The following is a 19,987-nucleotide window of genomic DNA, read 5'->3' on the forward strand; positions in this document are numbered from 1 at the left end:
CAGGCTGGATCCTTGAGTCAAAGGGTGCTGCCTTGTGCCACCTGAGCGTGAGGAGGTTTAGGTTGGATATTAGGGAAAATTTCTTCAGGGAAACGGTGTTCAGGCACTGGCACAGGCTGCCCAGAGCAGTGGTGGAGTCACTGTCCCTGGAAGTGTTGAAAAAGTGTGTGGGTGTGGTACTTGAGAACATGGTAGTGGTGCTGGGTTGATGTTGGACCTGATGATCACAAAGGTCTTTCCCAACCTTAACAATTCCATGATTCTATGCACAGCCTCTTTCCTCCTCTCCTTTCCCCTCGTCTTCCCTCTCCCCCTCTCTGAAAACACGTCAGCAAGTCTGAAGGCAGCAGTCACGCTCATCCACAGTGATGGAATTTAATCTCCTGGTAATTAGGGATGGAAAATCACAACATTGGCAACGTTTTCACTTGAACAGAAGGGCATTCATGCCAAGACTTGGATTGTCTTGGAGTAAGAAAAGTGCAATCAGGATCACAGGATGCTGAGCTGGGAATCTGGGGGGTCAGATCCCGTGGTTGGAGAAGGTGGTTGCAGTGCCTGACTTCAGCAGGGCTCTGGTTTTTGTCAGCTGGGATCCTGAGGAGCTCTGCTGGGTGGAGACTTGCCTTTCAAAACACAGCAGATGATGTCTAAAACCTGTTTAATATCATGTACAGTTCCCCTGCACTGGCTCTGGGTAGTCTGGCCCCTCAGCCCAAATGACGTCTGGTGTCAGCAGTTGCTTTTGACTGTTTTGTGGTTTTCTTAAAGGCAAATAACTTCCATGCAGGGCTAATGGAGGAGCTCCCATCTCAGCTGCTGGATGTGTGCCGAAGAAATAGAGTGAAACACAGAAGTGGTCACAGACTATAGACCTGCACCTATACAAGACTTGGAATTTTGCATCTATAGTGATTTTCTTCTTTTTTTCCAAAGAATCATAGAATCAACTGGGTTGGAAAAGACCTCTGAGATCATCAAGTCCAACCCTTGATCCAACCCCGCCGTGGTTCCCAGCCCATGGCACTGATGCCACATCCAGTCTCACCTTAAACACCTCCAGGGACGGTGACTCCACCCCCTCCCTGGGCAGCCCATTCCAAGGTCTGATCACTCTCTCCATAAAAAATTTCTTCCTAATGTCCAACCTAAACTTCCCCTGCAGAGCTTAAGACTGAGCCCTTTTGTCCTTCCTTTTTCCCCACAGTAAAAACTTGTCCAGAGGCTGGACTGAATTGGCTGTGAAGCCACCAGCCCTGGCTGCTCCTGCCACCAGCTCTGCCCGGCCACAGCACTCTCACCAGCTCACCCAGCAGAGGGGATCGAAGGGACCCAACGCCAAAACCCGGGAGAGTTCTTCACTGGGACCTGCCCTGGAGTAATTTATTTGGGTAGGTGATGATTTGTGCTGCAAACACTGCACTGGAATAGGGCCCGCGAGCGCCGGTGCCCCTGGGGCGCTGTGGCTGGAGAGGTGCAGGGCTTGCTCTGCTTTAGGCTGTGTCCCCTTGTTTAGCTGAATCTGGGCAACTTGTGTGCCAGGTTTGCAATTTGGAGTTGCACCTGACCTGAGAACTTATCTGTTTGCCTGGGTTTGTCTGTCAGCTCCAGTAACCACTGGGAAGGGCGCTGCAGATGTGCAGCAACCCTCTGGCTCTCCAACGGGAGTCTCCATCCTTTGACTGGAATTCTTTGGCTTGGAAAATCAATTTGAAAAATCCATTCGAGTGCGTTGTGTGGAGTCATCCTAAATAAGATGGGGCTGGCTTGGCGTGAAGGTGAGAGATGAGTTTCACATGGGGCTTTGCCTCCTTTCCACTGCTCTGGTGTTGCTGTCCTGGCCGTGAAGCTGCTGTGGTTGTGGGGGAAAGGCTTTAAGGAAAAGTGAGGAAAAAAAACGGGGGGAAAAAAAGGAAAAGAATGGAACCTGTTCTTCTGTACGTGTCACCTGGTAGAAGAGCGTGGAAAACCCTTCCCCTGACAGCCAGTATGGACCCCACTTAAAGAAAAATATCTCTCTGTTCAGCAAATTTGGACAAGGGCCTGGAGTGACAGGATAAGGGGGAATGGCTTTCCACTGCCAGGGGGCAGGATTAGATGGGATATTGGGAAGAAATCCTTCCCTGTGAGGGTGGGGAGGCCCTGGCATAGGTTGCCCAGAGAAGCTGTGGCTGCTCCATCCCTGGAAGTGTCCAAGGCCAGGTTGGACGGGGCTTGGAGCAGCCTCGGCTAGTGGAAGGTGTCCCTGCCCATGGCAGGGTTTTGGAACAAGATGAGCTTTAAGTTCCCTTCCAGCCCAGGCTGTTCGGGGATTCTAAACTCCCTGAGAGCCTATTCTAAGTTTTTGTCTGATCTGTTTGATCTCAGGACATCTGAAGGCTCAGTTTTTCCCTACCATCATCTTTTGGCAGGAAAAAGTAGTGTTGGAGCCCAAGGAGACCTCTCTGCGGTGGGGCCATCCAGCAGGTCATTGCAGCTGGAGCCAGGGCAGCATTTGGTTCTCTGCCCACTTGGCATTGCCCTCCCCAAACCCAGGGCTCATTGTTGGCTGTGCAGGGGGACTGGGGGACTCCCAGAGCCTGCATGCCAACCCAGGGGGCCTGGCCAGCAATTCCTGGCAGTCTCCAAGGCTGATTTCCATTTCTTTTGGTCCCACCAGCCCACCTTAACGAGCAGTTCTGCCTCGCCTTTGATTTCTTTCCAGGATGCCCGATTTTGGGAGGTTGTAAAGAGACAGAAAGTCTGTAAAGTTTACTAAAGAGGAAAACATTGAATAAAAACCCAAACCAGTGCATTTTCTTTGGTGCTCTGGAAATGCTCCCAGTGTTCCCTGGTGTGAACAAGCGAGGGTGGGTTCGCAAACCCTGTGGCACCCGATGCCATGTTCCCTTCTAACTCCTGATTTTACTAACACAACTTCAGTCCAGGCTGAATATCCCAGCAGAGCTATTGCCTTATAAATAGAGAGGTAATTCATATGTTCCAGCTCTCTGCAGCTGAATTTAGGGAATTATTGAGCAGAGGCTCTGCTCTGGAGTCCCACGGCACGGCTGTGACCCACACTTGGGTAACTCCCCAAAGGGGGAAGAGGGAAATAGAGACAGAATAGGTGCTTGGTAACAGATATCCTGATTTTCCAGATAAATGCCAGTCCTCTCTTTGTCTTCCAAGTTCTGTCTCACTATTTTATATACTTCAGAGCTCACTTTGCTGGTTGCATGTCATTACATCTATTTTATGGTGTTGTTTTTTTCTGTTAAAAATAGGGGGGGTTAAAAGCAAATTTTCCTTTGCTGCACTTCACCTTATAAAAGAACTTGTTGCCAAGTATTTGAAACTTTGTGTCAATCACCAGTATTTTCTACATATGAAATGGAGAATAATTTGAATTCAAATGTGGCTTCAAAACTTAGAGTTTGGGGTTTTTCCCCCAGGGTTTGAAATAGATATAATTTTAAGAGTCTCTTTTGTATGTATCAATGTCAAAATTAATTTTAATTACAGTTATTTTTTTCTTTAAGTAGAAAGTTGAAATTATTGATAATGAGACTTTTGGACAACTTGACTTGAAAAGCTGATGCTTTGAAAGCTGTGAAATAATTGAGAAATAATGTCAATTTTTTTTCAGATGCTTAGTTAAAAAATAATCATGATTCAGGAAGGAGCTTATTTATCCATGCTTCACATCATTTTTTTCCACTAGAGCATTGTATTGCCAGTGGTGATGGAAACCCATCCCAGAACTCTTTTCCTGGACCTTGTTCCATACAGGACTTGCTTCTGGAAGTGCTGTCACATGTAAGCAAAGCCCATGGCTCTTATAACTCACTTGGCATGAGCCAGCCTTGCATTTCCTAAGCAGGCTTATCCCATACTAGTTTCAAAGCTGAAAGGCAAACAAAGAGGATTAGACCAAACTAGTTCCAGAGCACATGTTGTACATACTAATGTCTTGTTGAAACAGGAGAAGGCTGAAAAAAAGACTGCCCCTGCTTTAATGAGGATGCAGGCTTGCTTCCTGAATCCATGCCTGCTTTGGCAATCAGATAGAGGGGATTCTGCATCACTAAAGGAGCCAAGCTAATGAGATTAGGGTTTATCACTTCAAAAAATAAAACTGTACCAGTGGAAGAATAAGATTTTACAGGAATTGTGGTAAAGCCTCAGTATGGTCACTGGGCTCTCCCTCTGAGGTTGTTTAGGGGAAAGCACTGAGCCTTGCAAGTGTTTCCACATAGATGGCTCTGGATCTCCATGCACAAAAAAGCCTTGAGGCACTTTATTTCCTGAGTATCATCTCAGCTAAGCAGTAGCCTGAGCAAAGTTGGTCAGATTTCAAATGTGCCATGTCACAGCTCTGGTTTTGACCCAGCTGCCTTCGCTGTGCCTGCTGTGCGACAGGAAACGGACAATCCTTGGGATTGTCCCCAGATGCTGCCACCTCAGTGTGCTGCCAGACGTGGGGCAGCAGGGACAGGCCTGCTGCAAGCAGAGGAGAAAACCTCTGGAGCAGCAGAGGGAAGAAAACCTTCCCAGTGTTCATCGTTCAGAGGAAAACCTCTCCAGAAGTGCTCCTGACTGAGGAGCTGTAAGAGCAGCTGTGGCATCCCCACCTCTGTACCTCTGTCATCTCCCACCCTCCAGGCAGGGGCTGCCCCACTGTGTGGCAGCAGCACTGGGACCCCGAGCTGGTTTAAGGCATAGGAAGTGCTTTTCCAGCTTTGTGTCTGTTTTCTGGTGGGTTTTAAAAGTAGTTTTACAGTGGTGGCACTTCTGTCTTTGTCCCTTGTAAAATCCCCTGCTATGCAGAGCAAACAGTGCTGCTGGAGAGAGAGAGATATCCTGGAATCATGGAATATCCTGAACTAGAAGGAACCCACAGGGACCATCAAGTCCAACTCCTGGCCCTGCCCAGGACACCCCAACACTCTCACTCTGTCCCTGAGGGTGTTGTCCAAACGCTCCTGGAGCTCTGGCAGCCTTGGGGCCGTGACCAAACCCTGGGGAGCCTGGTCAGTGCCAACCACCCTCTGGGGGAAGAACCTGATATCCAGCCTAACCCCCCTGACACAGCTCCAGGCATTCCCTCGGGTCCTGTCACTGCTCACAGAGAGCAGAGGTCAGTGCTGCCCCTTGTGAGGTAGCAGAGGGGCTGCCTCAGCAGCCCTGAAACTCCTGTCCCAGTGGGGAACAGCACGTGTCAGCCTGAGGAGCCTCCATGGTGGGCTTCGTGTGGGAGGATTTAGCCCTCTCGGCTTGGTTTCCCTGTTGGCAGACTAAAGGTCTGGCTTATGGGGTTGGGGTTACAGCAGCAAGCTGAGCTTAACCTTTTGCACCTTTCAGCCCTTCTTCCCTTGTTATGCTTTTCACCAGCAGGAAAAACATTTGCAAGAGGGCATCGGGCAAAAGGTGGATTGTCTGAGCTCTGACTCAGGCCATGGAAACTGGGCTGGCTCTCAGGACCACCAAAGTCAGGAGTCCCACCCTCTCCCCGGGCTCTGCTGCGCTGGCTCCTCGCTGGGCCTCAAGGACATGCAGGTTGCAGTGAAGTTCCTGACGTTTATGGACTTTTGACTCAGTTATTTTTGGAAAAAGTCAGCTATGCCTTGACATCTTGCCTAATCACTGCTCCTGGAACATCAGTAATTCACTCTCTTTAGGGAATTTGGGGGCTTCCCCCTCATTCATCCAATTTTTCCCTGCAGAGCTAACGGTGGTGCCAGTTTTCCATTAGGAAGCCAATAGTAATCCCCCCTTCTTGCTTTATCCAAACAAACACGGTGTGCCACATTCCTCCTGTCTGCTGTTCTGGTGGAGAAGTCCCAGGAAAGCCAAAGTGTGACGTGAAAAGAAGCAAGACAGGAGAGAGGGGAAAGGCTGGAGGGTCTTGTGCTTGGGGAAGAGCATGATGGTTCTGGGGCAAATACCTGGTGGTGTCAGTCCTGCTGCTCCCTAGGGTGGCACTTTGAGTGCAAATGCTCTAGAGAAGCCCTTGGAAATTCCTTTGGGGGTTCAGTGTTACTTCAAACAATTTTATTTAATTTTATTTAATTTGCAGTGGGCTAAGCTGAGCCATGAAGCCCCAGGAGACAGCTTCCTCTTGGGGGACTACCCTGGTCTCCCCACCCCTAGGGCATGACTAGTGTTTAAAATCCCAGAATTTTAAATATGAATGTGTGGAGGTTCTTCCTTTTCAGTTCACAACTTTTAAAGAGGCAGTTTCAGAAGATTTATTCCCTCCTTCTTTAACAGAGGAAACCAGGCTTCTCACCCACAACACAGGAACAGAAGGTTTTAAGGCACAGGTATCAAAGTAGAATTTTGAATTAAGGGATTTTGCTCTCAGCTTTGCTCTCACTCTCCTCCCCCTCTCTCCCCTCCTCATTAGGATGCTCAGATGCTGTATTTGGGATTTCTCAGCTCTCCATGCTTTATCCTCACCAGCCTTACCACAAGTATCATCATCCTGCTTGAGCTCTGCTGGCTTTTAGATCCCTGGGATCTGTGAGATGGGAATGGGATTTGAGGTGATTAAACAGTGGGAGCTGCTAAAAGCAAATATCAGCCAGTGGAAAGCAGACTGGGCTGGAGCATCTTCCCATCTGACCCACAGGCACCTGCAGCAGTTGGACCATCTATGAAACTCCCATCCTGAGGGCTGACGTTGACCTCCAGCCCTTCCATCCCTCCATCCCAAGGAAGGGGAGGTGGCAGGGGGCCTGTCAGGGCAGGATTTGCCTGTCAGCATCAGTAATTCCCGTGATGGCCTATTTACACTTTCATCTCCCAGCTGCTCCTGCTGATTTATGGGATTTGTGGCGCTGGGCGATGCGGCAGCCGCAGGGAGGAGGAGATGAGAACCAGGAACCTCCCCAGCTTCCTCGGAGACATCTTCTCCAGTAATAAATCTGGGATGGGGGAAAACCACCTCTGATCCTCTGTGTGAGCCCCAGTGTGTGCCGGGAAGGGACCAAACACCTGGACAAGGCTCTCCAAAAGCAGATGTTGCCTCTTTGTTGCTTTCCTCCATGTTTTTTTTGGATGTTGGAGCCTCACGGCCACATTGACTTGGAACACACCGTTGACTCCGGGATCTCTGAGCACATTCAGCTGTCAGCAGCTCTCCCCAAATACCATCCTCCCTCCTTCACGCATAAGCACTTGCATGTAGAGCTCCCCAGGCACAGGCTGGAGCCCAAGGGGATTACAAAAGGAACAGGGATTACAAGGAAACGTGGTGTCTGTCAGAGCAGAGCCGTGTGCTCCAGTCAGTGATTTGTGCTCGGGGCCGTACAAACTGCCACTGATGGAGATTGTCTGTGCCCCACAGATCTCCTGGTGCTCACGGAGATGTTCTGTGCCCCACAGATCTCGTGGTGCTCATGGAGATATCTCGTGGTGCTCATGGAGATATCTCGTGATGCTCAGGGAGATGTTCTGTGCCCTGCAGATCTCCTGGTGCTCAGGGAGATGTTCTGTGCCCCACAGATCTCCTGGTGCTCGGCTGTTCATCTCACCCTGAGGGCTCCAAGTCGCTCCTACCACCGCTGTCAAGTGCAGGAGGTGTTTACTGAGTTGTTCCATGGTGGGAATGGTGGGCAGGAGGAATTTAGGGCAGACTGGCCGGTGTGTGCTGTTGTCACTTGAGGGGGATTGGCAAGGCGGAGGGATGGAGAACACCTCGCTCTCTCCTCCTACAGCGTGAAAGGGGACAAGGTGCCTCTCCTGACAGCTCATCTATTTTAATTATGTAAATGAAGCAGGAAAACAGCAATAATGGCCTGTAATGGAGACACACACTGACAGAGCAGGGCAGAGTTAATACCAAACAAATCGACTGTCCCTGGGACAATTCCCAGTCCATTTTATCTGAAATACCTATCAGGCACCCCCTAAATTTGCCTGCATGCTGAAATAGCCAAGGAATGAACCTCCTTTTGCAAGGAAATGCTTTTTTTCCTCTAATTTGGAAGGCCTTCTCCCGTTTATGGCTTTCTCCATCAGATTACCAGTTTGGTTTCCCAAAGGAATTGCAAGCTGTGTAGCAAAATCTCTACTTAGGGCAGCAGATAAACAAATGAAATATGCAAGTTATTTGAATTTGCAATGGGTTATACTATACTGCAGAAAAAAAAAAGAAGGATTTTGGGTTTGTTTTTTCTTGTTGATTTGATTTTGTTGGGGTTTGTTTGATTTTTGTTGTTGTTGTTTTGGGGTTTTTTTGGGGGGCAGGGTGGGGGGGTATTTGAAACTTTTTACTGAGGGTGCAATCTGCTTTCTGGCATTTAAACTGCAATGTAAAAGGTTTGCTTTCCCTCCTTTCCAGTGTTGTAGGTCTCTAATCATCCAGGGTGGGAGGCTCAGCTCCTCACCCTATTTCCTGACACTTCCTCATGTTTTTTTCCAGTTCTTTTGTACAAGTGATGAGATTATTTTTTTGAGTGGAAAAGCACTTTTGCCCAAATGTCAGGTGGATGTTTCAAGGAGGACCACTCTGATGAGGTTCATGGGGAGGGTTTACTCTCCTCCAGCAAGAAATTGCAGTGGTGTTGATGACAAGAGGTTTGGTTTCATCTGAAACCACCTGGGGAAATATCCTGGAACTGGTATATAGGGTTCTATAGGGTGCAGGCCTGTGCTTGGCAGTTTTGGTGAAGGGCTTGAACCAGGCAGGGCACCTGTGTGGATGTCTGTGAAAGGGGTGGAGATGGTCAGCACAGCGTGTGGTGAAAGGTAGAAGGTGTTCATTAGTACCTAATCCCTCCCTCCTGCTCAGGACTGTGTCGCTCTCACATTTTAGATGTGGTTGCTCGTGGTCTGTTCTGCTAACCTTTCCCACAGACCTCTGTCTGAGCAGGGCTGAAGACCTTGAGGACACCCCACAGAGGTGGAGGTCATCCTCCAGGGTACAGATTGGGCAAAAGGAGGAGGATGCATCTCCTGCCTCCTGCACAGGTGCAATGGTTGGGCAGTAGGTCGATAACATGTTAAGCTGTGGGCGCTCTCTGCTTTTCTTCGTGTGGCTTCAGGGCGTAAAGTTGAAGTTCAGAGTGAAGCAACCAACAGGAGTCAGTGCCCCGCTGATTTCTAGTTCCTGAGTGCCTGCAATCTATTAATTTCTGGGGAAAAAAGAGGTGATTTGCAATGAAAAGTGATTTGCAATGAAAAGTGGTGTGATCTCACCCGAGCCCCACCCGGGGAGCCGTGTCCCATCTGTTCATGTGATGCCATGAGGCAGACATGGCCCATCCATCACTCTGAGCTATGTGTCCAAGCCTTCTAATTAGGGAATATAACCGGAGGTTTGGAGCTGAAACTGGTTCTGACCTGTATTTTTTAATTAAGGCATTTTTTAATATAACCCTTGCTTCAGGTCATCTGGTAATGCTAATCTGGACATAATGCCTAACCTTGTTTAACCCTAGATTGTTACTGCTGCACTTTAACTGCCAGTCTTAAAGAAACATTGCCCCCAAAATTAGGCACCAGGTAGTCAAAGAATCACAGAGTGGTTTGGGTTGGAAGGGACCTTAAAACTCATCTCATCCCACCACCTGCCATGGGTAGGGACACCTTCCACTAGACTAGGCTGCTCCAAGCCCTGTCCTACCTGGCCTTGAAGTATCTCCAGATACTCTTTGGGATCATGGTTTTCAGCTGGGTGATGGCCACTGAGTCCTCTTGGATCTTGCAGAGCAGAGATTTTTGATAACCGTAAGAGCTCTGTGGAGGAGAGGCTTGTTGCTCTCAGCAGATGGAACAACTGATGAAGTCAAGGGATTAAAGCATGAAAACAAAGCATTGTGCAATTTTATAAGACCATTTTTATGAGTTTTTGCTTATCCTGTATTGTTGTGACATAGCAATATTACACTGAGAATCACAGGGAGAAATGCTAATTCAGTGTTTTTATATAGGGGAAAACAGCCTGCTAAGTGCATTCCTTCACTCAGTGCAGAAACAGAATTCATCAAAAGCACATGTAATGCCCTGTAAAGCTTGGCTCTTTTATCTGGGATTGTTCAAATATTTTCAGGAGAGGAAGAAATGTTGCTGGGTGCTTCGTTTGTCTGTTTCTGGATAAAGACCTTCTGAAGGTGGGAAAACACTCACCTTCCATCGGTCAGGCAGAAAGGTGCTCTGCAGTGGAGCCCTTGGGCATGGTTTGAGCTGGGATTTCCTTGTGGAGCCATCCTGGGGCCAGTGACTATACAGATATATATATATACACACATATATATATATATATCTTCACAGGTTTTTCCTTGTTTACCCCTTCTGCACCAGGAGAGTAAGGCAGAGAAAAATCTTTCTCAACATCTCAAATGCACTGAAAAGAAATCAAGGAATGGAAAGAACAAACAGTTTGACTGAAAGAGGCTCAAACCCGCAGATCATTCCCACCAGTTCTCCCAAGTACAGCGTTTCAAGCATTCCTGGCTCAATTTACCACCTATTTGGTGGGGGGAGTGTTTACGGCACATTCTCTGCATTCCTTTACCAGAAGGGCTGTAAAATTGGGTTATTTTTTTCCCCCTGTATGTGATGCAGAGAGTGACTCACATCTGGAAAATTTACCTTGCACTGAGCTCTTACAGCAACTTACCTAAAGGGGAAATCCAATGTGACCCCATGTGCGTGCTGCCCTGGGTGTGCCAGTTTGGGTACTTGGGGTTAGTTTGAGTCATGGTTATAGCAGAAATGCAGAGATATAGGCCTAGGTGGAGGATCCATAGGCTCTGGTGGAGGAGAACTGAGCAAATCAACATGATGTTGTTCCAAGGGGTGTGTTTCCCATGGACATCTGTGGTCAGCATGGCAAGAGTGGGAAGGAAAAACTTGATGTAGAGGTGTCCTCAAAACATCCCCATCCCTGGAAGTGTCCAAGGCCGGGTTGGACTTGGCTTAGAGAAACCTGGTCTGGTGGAAGGTGTCCCTGCCCATGGCAGGGGGTTGGAACAGGATGAGCTTTAAGGTCCCTTCCCATCCAAACCATTCTGGAGTTCTGTGAGCTGAGCAGGAGCAGACCCAGCCAGGAAGGCGACTGTAAACTGAAGTCAGGAAATGGGCATTAGATTAAAACTTTCTGAAGATAAGAAGGGTTTAACCATGGGAATAGGTGTCCAAAGGATCTTACACATTTTGCTCAGCTCTGTCTCGAGTTCATATCCGTCACACAGTGGCAGATTTCTCCTTAGCACCCTGGGTTTTTGGGCTTGGTGGAGGAATTTCTGGGAGCAAAGCACAGCCTGCTCTAACACAGGAGGCCAGGCTCTGTGTTTTTAATTATTTCTTCCTGCTTTCAAAGCTTCTGCTTAAATCTCTGTCTTTTCCCACAAGCTGGAAGCTGAGCCCAGAGGGTGAAATTCCATATGATTTACCGATTAATTCCACCTTCATTCCAGCATACCTCCTGGCTGTGAGGTAGTAATTGGTGCAGAAAGGGGAATTTCTCCTTTCCCAAATACCTTCGAGACAGTAGCCCCAACTTCCCATCAAACCTGCTTCTACAACAAACTGCTGCTCTTTCCATCTTGCATGGAGTTGCTTCCTGATGATATATGAGGGTGTCAGGACTCGTTCTGTCATGTCAGATGATGCAGTGGGATAAAAGAACTAATGGGATGTGGCAGTAGTCGTTTGGAAATAGAAGAAAAAAAGGTTCTCTGTGCACCAGAGAACACATCTGGTTTGTGGCATAATTCAAATTAACTTGGGGGAATTCACTGCATCTCGTGTGTCTTCTGTGGTGACACACACCATTGAAATGAAGGCTTGGAAAGCTTTTGTGAAAGCTCAGCAGTCAGAGTGGTTTTAAATTGCCCTTTTTTTTTTTTTTTTAATTAAGAAAAAAAAGGGGGAAATTCTGATGGCAATTTCCTACTCTTGACTGATTCTACCTAATTTGTGCTTGCACTGATTGCAGTTTTATAAACAGGAACTCCAGGGCTGTGTATCTCTCTACCAAGGAGGACGTATCCAGCTTTTCACTTTTCTCCTGGATAAAATGTGAATTGCCTGTGTTTGATCCCTAAGGATGCAGCAGAGAGATTTTTTCCAGGGAGAGGAAGAATGAGGTTGCTGCTGTTGCGTTGCAGTGTCATCTACAAACCTGGTCCAGGTGACAGCCCATGCTTGCAAAGCTCAGCATCCTCCTCTCTAAGACAAAGGTGGATGGAATAAGGGTCGGGGGCATTTAAGGAGAGGGTTTCACCCTCCAAATATATGTCCTGGGGCCAGCTGAACACACTGGGACAGTGCTAGCAAGGCTATTCCTGTGCTGGGGGGGGGGAGGCCCTGGCACAGGTTGCCCAGAGAAGCTGTGGCTGCCCCATCCCTGGAAGTGTCCAAGGCCAGGTTGGACGGGGCTTGGAGTAACCTGGGCTAGTGGAAGGTGTCCCTGCCCATGGCAGGGGGTGGGACTGGATGGACTTTAACCCAAACCATTCTGGGATTCTAAGTAGCAATGGAAAGCAAACCTCCACGGCTCAGGAGACAGGCAAAGAACCCCAACAGAGTGGGGGTCACCCCATTCTTGCCCAGCCCATGGTGTGTCTGATCACCTGCACTTGGGAAGGTCTGTGTGTGGGTGCAAGGTGAGCCTGACCCTGGTGTGGAGACCAGGGATATTGCTGTGCTGAGAACTGGGGATCTTTTAGAAAGGAGAACCTGTACTGTCCTAAAACCCCCGAGGAAAGAGGTCTTTGGGGATTGGGTGCTGGCAGTGGCCATGATTTAGCTCAGGAGGATTTGCTCCAAGAGATGCTTGGTAGTAGCACATGCAGTGGGCCCCCAGGTGTTGGGACCAGGGGTTTTGAGAGCTGTGGGGAGCACCAGATGGGGGCTCTTTTGCCAATAAATAGAGCTGTGGGTGACTGCGCCAGGAGGGTTCTCCTCCTCCCAAGGAAAAAAAAAGAGCAGGAAAATCAGCAGGGAACAAACAGGGTTTGTTTTCCTGAGGGCCTTTCCTGGATGGAGTATTTCAGCTTCACCTTCCTCCTGATGGCTGTGGAAAGTGAGTTCAGCAGTCTCTCAGGGCTTGGCTATTCAAGTTGTCCAAGAGAAAAACTTTGCTTTTTCAGGACTACTTTCCTCCTTAAACAAAAGGGATATTGTTCAGGGAAGGATTTTGATTTTATGCTTCTGAAGTCGGGCAACTTCTTCCTGCAGAGGCTTTCTAGCTGGGTTTCACAGTCAGTTTGCTGTGCCCACCTCTCTGGGGCTGCTTGGCAGTGTCCCTGAGCACAGATCCCTGCAGGGAGCTACACCCTGGTCCTTCGTGTTAGTCTGGCTCACTTATGAGAGCAAACAGACTGCAGAATCCACCCTGCCCCTGGTGCATAGATTTGATGCCAAGAACTCATGTCATATCCCAGTGTGTCATGGGATTATTTATCTGGGCTTTCTGGGCTCTTATGAAGATCCATTCAAAGGTGCTGGACAACAACCAGCCTTGGAGACAGAATGGTTGTGACAGCAATGACCACGTTTGTCCAGTTCATCGTGTGCTCTGTGCTGTTTTACTGGGCAACCCAATGTGACTTCCTTGTGATGGATCTCTGGGGCTAAAAACAAGATGGGCTGAGGCTGGGATCAGGAGTAAGCTGGAAAAAAAGGAGTATTATAAGTAGATATAGTGTTGTGAGGATAAAAAAAACCCCAAACTACATCTTTGTCCCATCATATGCCTCCAGCCAGCCTGGAACAGCAAGACAAACCCAAACTCCCCTCAAAGGGCTAATGGAAGAAAGGAGGCCTCTTTTCCTTTATTCCTAGGAAACTGGCAGGCATTTGTCATTCTGCAGAAGCCCTGTATGAGTTAGGCTGCCAGAGATTTATGAGAGGAATTTGCTAGGCATGTTTGATTCCTGCTTGGGATTGGAGGGATTTTGGAGCAGCCATGCTGGAGGCTGTCCCATGTGGCTTGGTGTGAAGGAAGGGCGTGCTTCCATGTGGCTTGGCATCACCTTCCCAAAGGAATATCCCAGAGCAAGGGAAGATGGCTGATATCAATCTTTTTGTGCTGCTGTGGGTTAGGCTTGAAGTCAGGCTGTCACAGCTTTCCCTTCTTAGGGTGCAGCACGTACCCCCTTTTGCTAATCTCTGCCTCTTGTGGCAGCCCTCTCCCTCTGGCTGATGGCCACCCACTTGTCCTGTCCTGCAGCACCAGAAGCCACCAGCTGTTGGGGTGTTGCAGACTGCTGGTGCCCCTGGGAGAATCTCCCATATGGATGGCCGTGTCCATGAGGGATGTGGGGGCAGCACTGTTTGCAGGGGGAAAGGCTGAGCCTGGGCCATGGAGACCCTCTCCATGTTCTCCCTCCTGGGGCCCTTTCAGAAAGCGTTTCAGCCGAGTTCTGCTGTTCAAACAGTTGGTTTCCCCCTGCCTGCTCCTGGAGGGATGCTGTCCTGGCACTTGGCTGCAATATCATTTGGGACCTGCACGTTTCAGTCTTTCCCTGCTCTCAGCAGTGTCTTGTGCTAACAGGGCTCCTCTGCTGTAATACAGCTTTGCTTCCTCCCCCTTCTGGGATTTTATTTGTGTGCGTATTTATCCTTTTTCTGCCCTCCTCTGCTTTTCTAAACATTTTGAGCTGCATTAAGTTTGATGATCCCAGATTCCCTCCATAAGAGTATTAAAAAAACAGATTAAAGGAGTGAGGCATCTCCACTCATACTCAGATATGGTTGTGAGATGGTGAGGATGGAGGGAGAGAGATGCAGTGTCAGTGATTAACCTTACCCCTGGCCAGTTTTATCCTCCCCAACCCTTTACATCAATGTGGCAAAGGAGCAGCACCCTGCTAGAGCTTTGCAGCCCCATCAGGCAGAAGCTGCAGGGGATGAGCACAGTCAGTGCTCCTCATCCATCCAAAATCAAGTGACTGCCCTGCCAAAGTGTGACCTCTCTGCACAGTGTTGATTTTGCACTAGTGACCCCTTTGGCTTCTCTGGAAGGCAATGGGGGACAGATGTTTGAGATCTCGTCCTGGGGGGAGGAAGGGGGAAGCTGTACTCTAAACAAAATCCTCCCTCGTGTCCTGCAGCTTCCTAAAGCTGCTCATTTGTGACCTGCAGATATTTATCTCCTCCTGCCTATGTGTTTGCACATTTATAAATGTATAAATGTATAGATACATATATATTATTGTTACCAGTGTTTTTGTGTTGTTTCAACAGTAACTGGGGCCAGACAATGCATCATTATGAGAGCTCAGCACTACAAGTATCATAATTTTTTGATGTCAAAACATTGTTGGCTTCTCTTGTGTCTTGTAAGGACATTTGATGCAAACCATCCTTATTGCCTCATGGGTACGCAGGCCAGTTATCAAATTAATGTACTTTGATTTCGTGCCTTTCAGGCCTTTGAACAGAAGCTACAGGCCTGATTCCATTAGAATCACCAGGTGATTTTTACAGGTCCTGAAGGCTGGGCCAGCAGCTGGGTGGGAGAAGGTAGAGAACAGCTTAGTAACCTGGCTTTGGTGACTCTTAGGACCAGGCCACAGTCCTGTGGGGCAGCAAACATGAGGCAGAGCAGAGCAAGACCCAGCAGTGAGGCAGGAGAAGCAGCAAGGAAAGGGAACTTGGAACTACAGACCACAGAATACTTTGAGTTGGAAGGGACGTTTAAGCCCATCTTGTTCCAACGCTCTGCCATGGGCTGGGACACCTTCCACTAGCCCAGGTTGGTCCACGCCCCGTCCAAGCTGGCCTTGGTGAGCTGGTGAGAAGCCAGGAAACCCTCTGTGGGTCTGTGGGTGTACGATCTGTGACACCCCAGCCCTGCCCCTTCAGCAGAGAAAATGTGAGGGCTGGCTCAGGAGTGTCAAAGCAGCTGCCAAATGAAGATGCTGCCAAGGAAATTTTTCAGGTGTGAGCAGCCTCCCTTCCCACTGGGGAAGATGAGGGTATCTTTCCCTGACTTTCCCTCTGGATCTCAAGTTTGCTGTAGTGGGTATTGAGGCAAGTGTGTTGATTACAAATAATCTAAATATTGTTGTGTGTGTATTCAAGTCTATATGCAAATGAGAGTTGCCTGCCTCATCTAGTTTTTTCTCCTGCAAACAATTTGCCCGTTTGTTTCAGTGTAAATCAGGAGTATGTTCTTCAATGTTGATAAATTCTGGGCTCATATAACTCTGGCGGGGGAAGAGTTGGGCTCTATCTGTTTATAAACAGTAAGAGAAAATATATATCTCTGCAGACAGAGTTTACATTCCATGTGGGTTCTCTTGCCACGGTGTCCAATAAAAGAAAAATATGTATTTCTTGTCAAAAGGTGCTGGAAACATCTGGCTGGGTGGCACCATCCCCGAATCCCATGAGTGGGATCCAAAGGAGGTCAAGCACAATGCAATATGGGGGGCTTGCTTGGGACTAACAAGCTCTGTGATTAAGTAAAATCAATCAAAAGCAGGAAAACTGGGCAGAAGACTTTGTGGTGGTTGAACTCAGTAATTAATTTGGAAGGTGTTTTGAGGCCTTTTTGTCATGCACAGTTGTCATCCCATGCGATTCTTAACTCACTTGGAAGAATTTTTGGGAGGTTCCAAATAGTCTGAGGTTCAGAAAAATTATTTTAGTCGTTAAATATTGCAGTTGCCTGCTCTCCTGTGCCAGTGTTTTACTGTTCTTTTACCAGGTGGCAGGGCAGGGCAGTGATTAGAAAGTGGCTGGAGGAGGGGAAAGAGAACTGTCTTGTCTATGCAAAGGAGAAGAGAAACAAAAAGTGTGAGTAGTTGATGTATAGATCAGCTTTTGCATCTTAGGCCAATGTTTCTGCAAGACCTTGCTGTGTTTCTGGTGTGACATGTCTTTTTTTTTTATGTAACATAAAGGTTGTGCCCACACTGCGCTGTAAAATGAGCCAGGTAACATCTGATTAGACTTGGAGAGTGAAAGGCAGCCAGACAAATCCAATTCTGTGCATAAAGCACAAAGTTCTCTGCAGTCCGGTGTTGAAGTGCTCTTTTCAGCAAGAACAGGTATGGGACCCTGTAACAGGCTTTCCTGAATTATTTTGAGGGCAAGTATTGGAAAGGTTTGGAGCATGGACATATCATTTAAGCCCTAGAAGGGATTTTTAGCACTTGGTGGTTGTGGTGAGACAAAATTCTCCAGCCTGTTTTTCCTTCCATCGCATTTCTGCAAAGTAAAAAATATTTGAAGGAAGTGTGTGTGTGTGTGTGTGTGTATTCATTTCACCTCCATGGAGTATTTTTCTCTGTGATCCATAACTTTGCTCTTGCCTTTTCATGGCTCTTCATTATACAACACACTCTTCACTTGGCACATGTGGACCCGTCCTTGGAGATGCTTGGTGGAAATCTGTTTGACAAGTGAATGAGGTGATTCTTCCTCCTTTCTCTAATATCCTCAGGTTGGTTTGTTCTTAAAAACAAATGGGCTGGAGGGAAAGATGATGCTGCAGTTGGTGCAGCCTTCCTGTCCCCAATTCCCCTGGAACAGCTTTGATAAATGAGCCTGGGTGCCGGTTGCCTGTCATTCCGCTGGGATCACTGACCTGACCATGCTCTCCCTTTGAGGAATGAGGGCAATAGTGAGATTTAGGGGAACTCACCAGTCTCATCATTCTTCCCACGTTTCCTCTATAGCTGTTAAGTGTGCGTGGGGCGTGCTGTCGGTCATGAACCCTGAGGGCTGGTCCTTGGCTGCAGAACTCCCTGAAGGAGGAATTTTCCCACTGCTAATCTTCCTGGCAAGGAGCGGAGCCTCACTTAATGCGATTGTTATTTTTATTCGTCGCTGAATGCTCTGCAGCTCCAGCTGGGTGGTCTTTGAGCCCAGTTCACGTGGGCTGAGTTGGGGAGCAGAGAGGTTTTTGTGATAATCAGGGAGGAACGTGCGGGTGTGGGACCGGCAGAGTCCCTCCGGTGCTGCTGGAATGGTGCTGATGGGGAGCTGCAGCCACTCCTCACAGGGTTCAGCAGAGGTGAGCTGCAAGGGGCTGTCTTCTTCAGAGTTCTGTATCTACCCATGGCCATCTCTTCAAGGAATAGCTACACAGAGCTGTCATTCCCATCAGGATTGCTCCAGGTCAGCAGATCTCATTGGAATGGTCTTGTCAGGAATGGTATGACCTCTAAAACCATCTGAGAAGTGCTGACTAAACCCACCTGTCAAGGGCAGAGCTGACCCAAGAGGTCTTCTGGACCTGAAGCCAACCAAGGGAAGGCTGAGGGGGTCGAATTCAGAGTGTGATCTCTGATTCAAATAACACCAGGAATTGCTGAGATCCCACCAAGGGACCTCCTGGTGGCTCTTTGCCTGCAGCATTGTGTGTGGTCAGAACAGTGACCCTGTGGTCTGGTGACCACTGGGGAGGGCCAGCAGCAATGGCATTGCTGGAGTAAGTTTGGGAGCCTTCTGTAGCAGAGAGCCTAGAGCTGTCATCACCTGGATACACTTTGAGGGCTTCCACTTCCCCAGGCATTTATTTAAAAGAAAATCAAGAGGGTGATGGGGTGGAAATTATCTTCAGCAAGGGATTGCTCTTTCCCCAGCCTTTTTTCCCTGCTAGTGAAAGCATTTCACAAACAACTGATTAAGTTTTGCATCATCCCATGGCAGCTGTAAATGGTAATAGATCACTGCTTTATTTCCTTCTTCAGTTTGGAAACCTCAGCTAGTCTTCAGCAAATCAGGAGGTGCAGGCGGTTAATGGAACATGTAATTGAAAAAGAAGGGAAAAATAAAATCTCCATGTGCATGGGGAGTTACAGAATTCCCTGTACGCTGAGACAGTGGCAACAGGTTGGAAAAATCCCTCTGGTCGTTCAGTGGTGTCTCAGGGATGGATGCAGCAGCTATCAGTGGCTTGGCCCAAGAGCCATGGGCAGCAGAAGCCCATTTGCTGGTGGTTTCATCTTAGGGGTGTTGCCTTGTCTGAGGTGGGACAGCCCACCCTGCTGACATGCTCGAGTTTGACTTGACTGAGTCTCACTTCCCATCTTGGGATGAAGGCCAGTTGGATGTTACATTAGAATTTAAGTTGGACTAGTTAGATCCTGCCTGTTCTTGGACTCGGTCCTTAGTTTCTTTTGTGTGGTCTTCTCATGGGAAGGTCTGTTACCCCTTGGAGAAGATCAGCAGTTTGTCACAGGAACAGCTCATGCTGTGGGCGACCATGCAGTGCCAAAACAGCGCTGGGCTCCTCTTGCCCTTCCTCAGGGATGGCGAGGGCTCATGCGCATTTCCCATCTCCGCGTGTTCTCCTGTGCAGCAGACACTGCTGGGACATTCAGCAGCTGCTGTCAGTCTGGAATGGAGGGTCTCCAAGTTGGATGTTTGCCCGTGGTTGGATGGAGACCACCAGCTTGCTTGCTGTGGAGCAATGAGCTGCGAGAGGCTTGCAGCCATCCCAGTTTCCACAAGGCAGCGTTTGTCTTTGGAGGCATCCAATTCCCTCTTTCCTCCCGTTCTCCCATCCACAGCCTCTGCCTTTTCCGTGGTGCTGCAGGAAAGCCCAGAGGCTGCAGCAAGAGCAAACATCCGGATCACTGCCAGGTGAGAGGCTTAGAGGGGTGAGGTGAGATATGGAAATTCAGCTCTTTTGGATTAAGCTGGGGTGAGTTTTCCAGTTCTTCATGCAGAAAAATTATTATTCTAAACAATCCTTTGTCCTCCCACTTCCCATATAATTTTCCATCTCTGTACCAAAAAAGGGGGAAAGAGGATTTGTGAGAAAAGCAAAATGATTTTGCTTTTGATTTAATTTCATTCCTTAAAAAACCGGTTTGCTTTCTTGGTGGCAAACCAGGTAAAATTAGTGTGGAAGTGGGAAATATTCTCCCTAGCTATAGGGATGCTGCATGGCAAAATGTTTTTGATGGAGCAGCTGCCGGGGACTGAAGGGTTGCCAAACCCATCCTTTTCCTGAAACTGAAGTCCTCGAATGTCCCTGTGTGCCAGGAGCTATCAGACCTCATGGATGCTGCCAAATGCGTTGGTGCTGTGTTGT

The 19,987-nt window shown here is 48.3% G+C and overlaps 1 protein-coding gene across 1 annotated transcript in view; it reads left to right on the forward strand.

Annotated features, from left to right (window-relative positions):
• Positions 1-19,987, forward strand: part of ACKR3 (atypical chemokine receptor 3) — a 132,271-nt gene that overhangs the window by 48,507 nt on the left and 63,777 nt on the right. The window contains exon 9 of the mRNA XM_064660302.1: positions 1,208-1,391. The gene's annotated coding sequence lies outside the window, so the exon portion shown is untranslated. The remainder of the gene's footprint in view (positions 1-1,207; positions 1,392-19,987) is intronic.

This window comes from Pseudopipra pipra, chromosome 7, assembly GCF_036250125.1.
Source record: "Pseudopipra pipra isolate bDixPip1 chromosome 7, bDixPip1.hap1, whole genome shotgun sequence".
NCBI classification, from domain to species: Eukaryota; Metazoa; Chordata; class Aves; order Passeriformes; family Pipridae; genus Pseudopipra; species Pseudopipra pipra.